This window comes from Lagenorhynchus albirostris, chromosome 14 (genome assembly GCF_949774975.1).
Source record: "Lagenorhynchus albirostris chromosome 14, mLagAlb1.1, whole genome shotgun sequence".
Lineage (NCBI taxonomy): Eukaryota > Metazoa > Chordata > Mammalia > Artiodactyla > Delphinidae > Lagenorhynchus > Lagenorhynchus albirostris.
In genome coordinates this window covers 70,239,579-70,250,027 of record NC_083108.1, presented here as the reverse complement: position 1 = coordinate 70,250,027, position 10,449 = coordinate 70,239,579, and positions in this window count along the sequence as shown.

Here is a 10,449-nt window from a genome sequence, read left to right as displayed (position 1 = left end):
GCCTGACACTTCAAGGTTTGACCTCCTTCCTCCGTGATATACAGTCCCCCTGGGGAGCCAGTACTGGGCAGTGGTTGTGGGTGTCACCGATGGAGCCACACAGTCCTGGGTTCAAATCCCAGCTCCGCTACTTGCTGAGTTACACTCAGCAGGTGACTTGACCTCGCTCATCTCCCCTTTGCTTTTCTGTACGACGGGGGTGGTGCGTTGACAGCACCTCCTCATAGGGTTTTGTGGGAGGACATCTGGCACAAACACTTGATAAGTATCTGCTCTTGCAATTATTTCCAGAAAAGACACCAAGTCACCGTTGCTTTGTTATCTGCAGAAGAAACTGTCAAAGCAGCTAGGTCACTGCAAGCACTGGGGAGAGACCCCATTGTCCTCTTCTGGGTCTCAATCTGATTCCAGTTTAGGGAAGCCACTGACCCAGAGCTCAAAGGGAAGCGTCCAGGCCCAGGCCAGAGGTTGCTGTCACGAAGGGGCACACTGCAAGGTGAGGGACCCAACAGCTCTGGCCCTTGCCCTCTGGGCTCCCTGTTTATATGTGCTAACTGGCCTCCACTTCCCCCAACTCCCAGCCCTTGGCATGGAGCACAGCACTTAGCAGATGCTGAGAAATTTTGTTGGCTTGAACAAGAAATAACCAAAGCGGGACAAACCATGGAGTTTTTAAGATACACAATCAGGAGGGTGGTTATTTCTGGGGCTTCTTGTTTCTATCTTTTGAACAAAGGCCATGAACATTGTTATCTTGGAATGCCCCGAATTTCACTTCGGATGGCACAAGCAGTGATGTCCTTGTAAACACCTTCCCCAGAGGAGGGCCTTCTCTGCCAGCTAATTATGGGGGACAGCTGATGGAGTGGAAAGCAGTGAGGCTCTGGGGTCAGACAGACGTGTGTGTTCAAATGCAGGGTCCTCCACTTACTGGCTGGATAACCTTGAGCAGGGCACTTACCGTCGCTGAGTGGGCTGTCATGGAGCTTGTAGACCTCCGTCCCCTCCCAGTCATAAGGTGATGTAATCACCTGCTTTTAAAGGCACCATCCTCTCTCCATTCCTTGGAACGCCAAGTGTAAACTCTTGAATGAGCTTAGACCATGGTAGCAAACCTAGAAGCTATATGAGAGCTGATAATGAGAAATACTGCCTGGAAGTGAGACACTAGGGAGAGGTGGGGAGCGTGAAGAATGTGAGAACACTTGTCCAAAGTGGGCAGCAGCTTCTCAGCTCTAGCCTACATTTACCATGCTGGGGTGCAGCCCAAAAGCTGACAGATTTTCCAGTTTTTCCAAAGAAGTGTCAGGCCTAGATTTTAAAGTAAAATGTCTTTATTTTTTAAACAGTTGGCCTGTCTGCCCACTGGCTAAAGTGGGCTGCCAGATTGTAATCCCTGTTGCAGGCTTTTCAAACTTGCAGGAGATGGTGGTAGGGAACACAGGAAGAAATACCACAAAAGAGCATCTCAGCAAATGGCTGCACTACTGTCTGTGGACATCAGGGGGCAGTACTTCACCTGTAATCACTTCCTCCATTCAATCCCCCTGTCAGGAGATCCACTCAATGTTTCTTTCTCTATTTTGTCTACATTCAGCTGTGCACAAAATATGGTCCCTGAAGCAATACTGAAAAGTGGGCTTTCTCCATCCTAAGCATTCTGTATTGGGTGGAAATTGCCTCCCCGTGGTCCATGGAGGAGTTTTCTAAAAGCTTACCTTGACACTTGACAAAGAACCTGGAAAGTGGCCGCCTGGGAAATGTGTCCATTATGCAAAACAAAACCAAACAAAACCAAACACCTTCTGCGTCTTTAAGAAACAGCAGTCAAGTGCTTCCTCCTGGCAGAGTCGAATTCCAAATGACTCACCTTCATTTAAAAGAAAATACACCTACACTGGTTCTCTCTCCTCACTTGCAGGTTCCTCTTATTCCTTTGCCTGGATTTTTTTCCCATCTTCCAACCTAATGCTGCTGTCAAAAAAGAGGCCCCAGCAGCCCTCCTCCCTGACTACTGATCAATTCTTCTTATACATACTCAGCATAAGGTCAGGCTCAGTTTCTGAGGCATCACCCCCGAGAGACAGGGGTTGGGAGACCCCTTGGAGGTGGCCCTGGGCTGATGGCTCATGCTCTGGATTTAGGATGTTTCTCGTGTCATTCGGTGTTGAATTGATTTTCACCATCGAATGGATCTCAGACATGCAAAGAAGTGTTCTCAGAGCGAGTCATTTGGGGAAGCCATATATCTTACTTCCAAAAAATTAAAACCTGTTTTTCTTATTAACTAACCAATGACTTTATTTCTGAAAAGCAAGATGGGATTATTATAGATGTAACAGAAGGCACAAATAAACAACAACAAGAAAAAAAATACCATGCACAGGGAGTCCTCTGGTCGCCTAGTGGTTAGGATTCCGGGCTTTCACTGCTGTGGTGTGGCTTCAATCCCTGGCCGGAGAACTGAGATCACACAAGCTGCACGGCCTGGCCCAAAAAAACAAGAACAAAAAAACCCCATGCACAAATATGCAAGACATTTCTCTCTGCACATCTATTTTTAAATTAAGAAATATTTCAGACACCCAAAGGCATGGATAATACAAGCACCTGTGTGCCTGCCACCCAGTTTAAGAAATACCATATCGTATTAGCAATGCACCCTGCAAAGCCCCATGGCATCCCCTCCCCCATCAAAGCCCCATGGCATTCCCCTCCCAGGGGTAACCACTAGCTTGAATTAAAGCTTATTATACCCATGCATGGCCTCTTGCTTTTATTCATATGTATGTATTCCTAAATAATATATAGTAATTTCCCATTTACCTGTTGATGGGCATTTGGATTGCGTCTAATCTTTCCCTATTACAAACAGCACTGCAGTGAAATTCTTGTATGATTTTGGGGCACATGTGTGGAAGTTTCTTTTGCGCAGAGTTTCTCAAAGAATCACCTGGGCAACTTTTTTCTTTTAATAAATTTATTATTTATTTTTATTTTTGGCTGTGTTGGGTCTTCGTTGCTGCACGCGGGCTTTCTCTGGTTGCAGCGAGTGGGGGCTACTCTTTGTTGCAGTGCAGTGGCTTCTCTTACTGCGGAGCACGGGCTCTAGGCGCACGGGCTTCAGTAGTTGTGGCGCACGGGCTTCAGTAGTTGTGGCGCACGGGCTTAGTTGCTCCGCGGCATGTGGGATCTTCCTGGACCAGGGCTCGAACCCGTGTCCCCTGCATTGGCAGGCGGATTCTTAACCACTGCACCACCAGGGAAGTCCCCATCTGGGGAACTTTTAAAAATACACCCCCTACCTTGGCCTGCTCCAGACCAATAAAGTCCTCCCAAATTCCCCTAATACTTCAGCATTTTTATTATTATCTAGAGCTCAGTATTTGTTTACTTACAAAAAAGTACAATAAAATGTACAAATCTTAGGTCTACCATTGATGATTTTGACAAATGTAGATGCTTATGTAATGCAAACTCCTTAGGAGATACAGAAGAGTACTGGAACCTCCAAAGTTCCCTCAAGTCTATCAATCCCTGTACCCTGCTGCCCTCACCCCCACCCAGAAGCAACCACTCAAACTCTCTGAATCTTAACTATAAGTGGAAATAACTGTAGCTGTCACACTATCTCATTATTGGTAGTGATAACTACCATTCATTAAGCACTTACCATGTGCTAAGTAGTTTATATGTATTATTTTATTGGATTTTTGTAATGATGCCATGAAGTAGATATCCTTAAACCCACTTTATAGAAGGTGAAACTGAGGCTCAGAGAAGTTAGGGAATTAGCCTGAAGTCACACAGCAAGCATGTGGCAGAGCCAAGGTTCACAAGCAGTCCTCCTGACTCAGAACTCAGATTTTAACCACTTTGAGACCCTGTAATTGCAGAGCTGACAAGTTACACTTTAGCTCCTCAATTTTACGGGTGGGCAAACTGAGGCTGATAGAGGGGAAGGACTGAGCCAGGACACAAATCCAAAACTCTAGATTCCTTATCCACCAGTAGATCACTTTTTTTTTTTTTTGGCTGCGTCAGGTCTTAGTTGTGGCACGTGGGATCTTCACTGAGGCATGCGGGATCTTTCATTGTGGTGCATGGGCTTCTCTGTAGTTGTGGCCTGTGGGTTTTCTCTTCTCTAGTTGTGGCACACAGGTTCCAGGGCGAGTGGGCTCTGTAGTGTGCGGCACGCAGGCTCTCTCTATTTGAGGCGCGCGAGCTCAGTAGTTATGGTGTGCAGGCTTGGTTGCCTAGGGGCGTGTGGGATCTTAGTTCCCTGACCAGGGATGGAACCCGTGTCCCCAGCGTTGGAAGGTGGATTCTTTACCACTGGATGACCAGGGAAGTCCCAGTACATCCCTTTCTTATGTAAAAGTACTTTTGGAAAGGGAATGAGGAGCAAGGAGGGAACTATCTTAAAAAGCCATCTTTTCTTCTCAATTTCTGGCTATCCTAGGGGCATCTGGATCCATTCTGTATGTTATCCATTGCTGTGTAACCAACAATCCCCAAACTTAGCAGCTTAAGACGACGATGAACATTTATTATTTTTTACATAGTTTGTGTATCAAGAATCTGGGAGCAGCTCTGCTGGATAGCTCTGACTCAGGGTGTCTCTTGAGATTGCAGTCACAATGTCCACTCTGGGTCTGCAGTCAACTGAAGCCTTAACTGGGCTGAGAATCTGCTTCCAAGGTGGCTCACTCATGGGGCTGGGAAGCTGGTGCTGGCCAGTGGCCAGGGCCTCTAGTTCCTCTCCGTGTATGTTTCTCCACAGGGCTGCTTGAGCCTCCTCACAATATGGTGGCCACGTCCTCCCAAAGTTTGGGGTTGAAGAACATGATGTCTTTTATGACCTAGCTCTGGAAGTCACACACTGTCACTTCTGCCTAGCTCTCTGGGTCACAACACAGACCAAGCTTGGTGCAATGTGGGAGGGGACTACCTAAGGTTCACCAAGAGGTGAAGATCACTGGGGGTCATCTTGGAGGCTGCCTACCCTACTCCCACTGCCCCTGCCCCTACTCAGTCCCAAGAGGTCTGCCCAACAGCCCGACAGCCTGGACTTCAGGTCCCCTGGGCTTCTGCATGTGTGACCTTCTCCACCTGTGAGAACAGTGGGCTCCCAGTTACCAACTGCCTTTCCCCCAGCTGTTGTTGAATGAAAGCTTTCCGGCCATGTTACTCTCATTGGCCAGAGTTGCTGCCTACCCCTGCCTAAAAATATGGTTGTGTTGACATGGAGACCGGCTCCGGTACTCAAGATGCTGCTTTAGACCACAGCTTTTAAAAGATGTGACCAACACCCTCTCCTCTTCCCGCTTGGTGATGGTGACTCAGGGTGCACTAGGCCAGCATGGAGTGTGGACCCTGAGGTGCCACTGCCTGCATCCCCAGATTTCCCTGCTTCACCTGATTCCAGGCTGCCCTTCCTGCAGCATCTGTCAGCGAGGCAGCCAGCACCTGGGGGATGCTGGGTAGAAGGCTGCAGACCGCCTGGGTGCAGATCACCGTCCCTTTGGACACACCCCTAAAGCTCTCCTGAAAACTTCCTGTTGCCATAGTAACGTGGAGACATGGAAATTGATATGGGTGCCTTGGTAGGCAAGAAAGCCACGATTTTAATAATGCATTCCTCTCCTTCAAATAGATAAGAATTCCTAGGAGGGCTTTGGAGGGACATCAAAGGGTCTCATTCAGGTATTGAGGAAATGTTCTTTAAAAATTATTGTGAAATAAGTGCAGCCCTAATCAGGGAGATGGTGGAGGGTTTGGAGGAATTGGATGCATAAGTTTAGAGCCAAAGCAACTTAAAAAAGGAAAAAAAAAAAGCTTGTCTGAGATATAATTCGCAGAGCAGACAATTCACCAATTTAAAGGTAGACAATTCCATAGTTTTTAGCATATTTAGGGTTGTAAAACCATCCCCACAATCAAGTTTAGAAGTTTTTATCGCCCCCCATCAAAGAAACCCCATCCCTTTTATCAGTCACTCCCATTTCCCCACACCATCCTCCCTCAGCCCCTGGTGATCTATTTTCTGTCTGTATAAATTTCTCTATTCTGGACATTTCCTAGAAACGGAATCACACAATATGTGGTCTTTTGTGACTGGCTTCTTTCAGAGTTTTTATTCTTTGCTTCCTTAAGGTTCTCCATAGTTTCTCCAACAAAGTGTCTCCATTCTCTTTAAGAACAATTCATTGTCTGGAGATGCAGCTGCCAAACTAGCCCCCGGGGTTGCAGCTGGATGGAAGGGAGCAGATTCTTCCGATGCCCCCAACCCTGGCCCTTCCTGTTCCTTCATGAGATATAAGCCACGTGCGAAGGGATTTTTGGTAGCTGACAGCAGGGAGCTGAGCGTTAGAGTGACACGGGCCACCTGATGGATCGCCTTGGTTCAGCCTGGAGGTTAAAACACTGGCTCTGAAGACTGACCTGGGTTCAAATGTGGACTCCACCATGTCCCAGCTATGTGACCTCAGGTGAATTACTCCACCTGCCCGAGCCTCAGTTTCTCTAGCTGCAAAGTGGGACTAACAATAAAACCTGTATCAGGATTGTACGGGAAAAGAAACCCCATCACGCTTTTAGCCCACCTGTGAATCAACTGTTTTATTATTTACTTAACATTTTTCTTGAAATCAACTTTTAAACACAGAGCTTCATCTTAAGGCAATGATGTTGGTGACATCACGGGTGCGAAGTGTTTTTTCCTAACACACGTTGTAACTGTATTTAAAAAGTGTCTGTCCCACCAGAAATTAAACTTCTTAAACAAGGCCAAATTTTTTTGTGTATTTCACTTGCAGACAGCGCTCCAGCGCAGTGCCTGGCACATAACAGGTGCTTAACAAATGTTCTTTAAGTGAATAAATGAACCAATGACTTTAAATTATCCTCCACACTTTGGGAAACATTGAGATAATGCACAGAAGGCGTGCTTGGCTTTTGGCCCACGGTGAGCATTTGGTAATGTTGGCTTTTATGATTATTAGCTTGGACAGTCAGAAGAACTGGGGTCCTCAGGTTGGAAGACCACCCGCCCTGTCCCACCCAGCAGCCATCTTCCTGCCCCTTTGGTTCCGGGGCGGGAGGGAGGGGGTGGGACTCAAACTCACTGAGCCTGAGACACCTTTTGGCTCCTTCTGAGTACTTGGTCAGATGGCTGGACTGAGCTGAACCTTGACAATGGGAAAGAAGCCGTGGCATCTGGATGGAAATGTTCACGGTCCATGAGGGCTCAGGGTACACGACGGCCACATCAGTCCTTAGCCATTATTTATTATCGTTGCAAGCACTTCTGTGAAGGAGATGGCAGGCGTCTGGCCACATAGCTACTTCCAAATGTCCGCCATAAATGCTCTGTACTTGCTTAGTTTCCAGGAACATAAAACCCGCTGTCAAAGGACTTGCCCAGAGCCTGTATTTGCTGCATTTTTGTTCTTGTTTAGTTATTACATTAATCTCCTGTGATTACAGAGCCAACAGCTGGTAAGGATTTGCATATGGCATGAAATTAAGTTAGTTCGTTTTAATGTCTAAACTGAGCAGGGTGTGAATTTGTCTGGTGAAAACTGTCTCCCTTATCTGTGTTTGTACATCTGCTTTGGGCACTAGCTTCCGAGGTCTTCAAGTCTGATTTCTCCTCACTTCACTCAGCCAGGACATGGGATTGGCTGCCCCCTCTAGAATTCCAGAAGGGATTTTGCACTTGAAGCTTAGAATGTTCTCTTTTAGGTTTCAGGAGGAATTAAGAATCAAGGGCTACTGTGAAGCGACCAGCATTCTGGCCCCCAGCTTTGTGTCTTTTTTGGCTGTGCTGCCTTAGGCAAGTCACTTTCCCTCTCTGGGCTTCAATTTCTTCATCTGTCAAATGAGAGATTGGAAGCAGATAAATGTTCATTATGGGGGTGACATTTGGGGTGGGACGATATTTCATTGTGTGGGGTTGGGTGGGGTACTGTACAGTCTTTAGCATCCCTGGGTCCTTGGGTATCATATGCTAACAGCAACCTCCCGATCACTGCCAACCCCAAAACACTCTGCCCATTTCCTAATGCCTCTGCAGCAATCATAATCAGTGCCCTGCTAGCATCCCTGGATCCCTTTACTGTTTTTAGGCACACTGCCTTCCAGTGCTCTCTCTCCAACAACCAGCACCTGTGTCTCTTTGCCAGCACACTGCCCTCAGACTGCCAGAATCCGTTTTGCTTGAATTTATGTTCCCTACCCTGTGCGCAGTCCTTAATCAATGACAGAGATGTGTGGGAGGGGGGATAAATACTTCAGCTCCCTCGCCTCTGACCTGGTCAACTCTAAGATGTGACCTGCAATGTCCCCAGAGCTCCCTGGGGGACTGAGTGAAGGCTACCTTCCATGTGACTTTGCCTACTGGTTTGTCATGGGAACATTCCCTAATACATCACCTTTACACAAATTCTTAGCAAGTCACTTTTGCACAAATTCTTATCTTAGGACCTGCTCTAGGGAACCCGCCCAAGGCAGCCTCCAGGGGGCGCTGAAAGCCCACCACTGATGACCTCTGAACTATGACCTCATTGATTTATTCATTTGACAGATCTTCGGTGTCTAATATGTACCAGTCCAGGGCTGTGTGTATGGTGGTGAACAGGATGTGGATCTGTCCTAGTGAGACTAACAGACAGTAATAAGTAAACTCAGAGGGTGTCCTGTGATTACTACAAACCAGGTGCTATGAGAGAGAATACAGTGCAGTGATGGGCTTTATGTCAGATGACTGGGGGAGGGGTGGGCTTCTAGGACGAGGGGACATTTATGCTGGTCCTTAAAGGAGGAAAAGGAAAGAGTGAGCCAGGTAGAGAGCAGGGAAAAGAGTTGGTCAGGTAGAGGTGGCGGGGGGGGTGAGCCCCTCATCACAGGTGGGAGTGGCCAGCTTGATACTGCAGCCTGTGTCGACTTTTCCTCCTTCCCCGTTCACTGCATCGCTTCTCACCCCTGCTCCCTGAGATCATGTTCCTAAATCAACCACATGTGCAAAAGACACTGCTTTTGGCGAAACTGTTTCCAGTTTTCACTATTGCATTAGGGTTCTTCAGAGAAATAGAACCAACCAGAACTAGTAGGAGAGCAGTCTCTCTTTCATATCTATGTCATCTGTAAATCATCTATCTGTCTGTCTACCTGTCTTCCTTCCTTCCTTTCTTTCTTCCTATCATCTATCCTTTATCTATCTTTCTATCTCTCTATCAATCATCTATCTATCTCTCCATCAATCATCTATCTCATCTATCTATAATCTGTTATGAAGAATTGGCTCACCCAGTTATGAAGGATGAGAAGTCCCACGATCTGCCAGCTATAAGCTAGAGTCCCAGGCAAGCTGGTCGTGTAATCCAGCCTTAGAACCAGGGGAGCCTATGGTATAAATCCCAGCCCGAGGCAGGAGGAAATGAGATGAGATGTCCCAGCTCCCTCAGCACGGCAGGAAAAAAGGGACAAGTCCCCCTTTCTCTGCCTTTTGTCTCTCAACTGACTGGATGATGCCCACCCACACCAGGGAGGGCAATCTGCTCTACTGAGTCCACCGATCCCAAAGCTCATGTCACCTGGAAACACCCTCACAGACACACCCAGAAATGATGTTTAATCTGGGCACCCCGTGGCCAATTTGACACATGAAATTAACCATCGGGGCTTCCCTGGTGGCGCAGTGGTTAAGAATCCGCCTGCCAATGCAGGGGACATGGGTTCGAGCCGTGCTCCGGGAAGATCCCACATGCCGCAGAGCTACTAAGCCCGTGTGCCTGTGCTCTAGAGCCTGCGAGCCACATCTACTGAAGCCCGCATGCCTAGAGTCCGTGCTCTGCAACAAGAGAAGCCACCACAATGAGAAGCCCACTCACTGCAACGAAGAGTAGCCCCTGCTCTCCACAACTAGAGAAAGCCCGCGCGCAGCAACGAAGACCCAACGCAGCCAAAAATAAATAAATAAATTTATATTAAAAAAGTAACCATCACAACTCTAATGAACAGTGCTGCAGTGGACATCCTTGTACCTAAGAGTCTTTGGTTGTGAAAACAGTTCTGGGGAATAAATTTTCTGTGGTGTAATGCCTGGGTTGAAGGGTTTGCCCATTTACCGGTTTGATCACCGTCACCAAGTTGTCCTTCAAAGCTGCTAAGCAATTTGCACTCCATAGCTTCCCTGATGTTGAATATTATTAACCTTTAGAATTTTTGACAAGTGAACAAGGGGAAGCTAGCACTTCACTGTTTTAACTTATGGATCTTTGATTATTAGTTTAGAAGCCATTTGTATACTTCTGAAATTGCACTTGTATGCCCTTACCTCAATTTGGGGCGGTTAGGTTTCTACAATTTTTCATATGGATTGAAGGACTTTTTTTTTTTTTAATGCTTTTTTTGTCATGTATGTTGCAGATACTTTTTCTGTTGGTT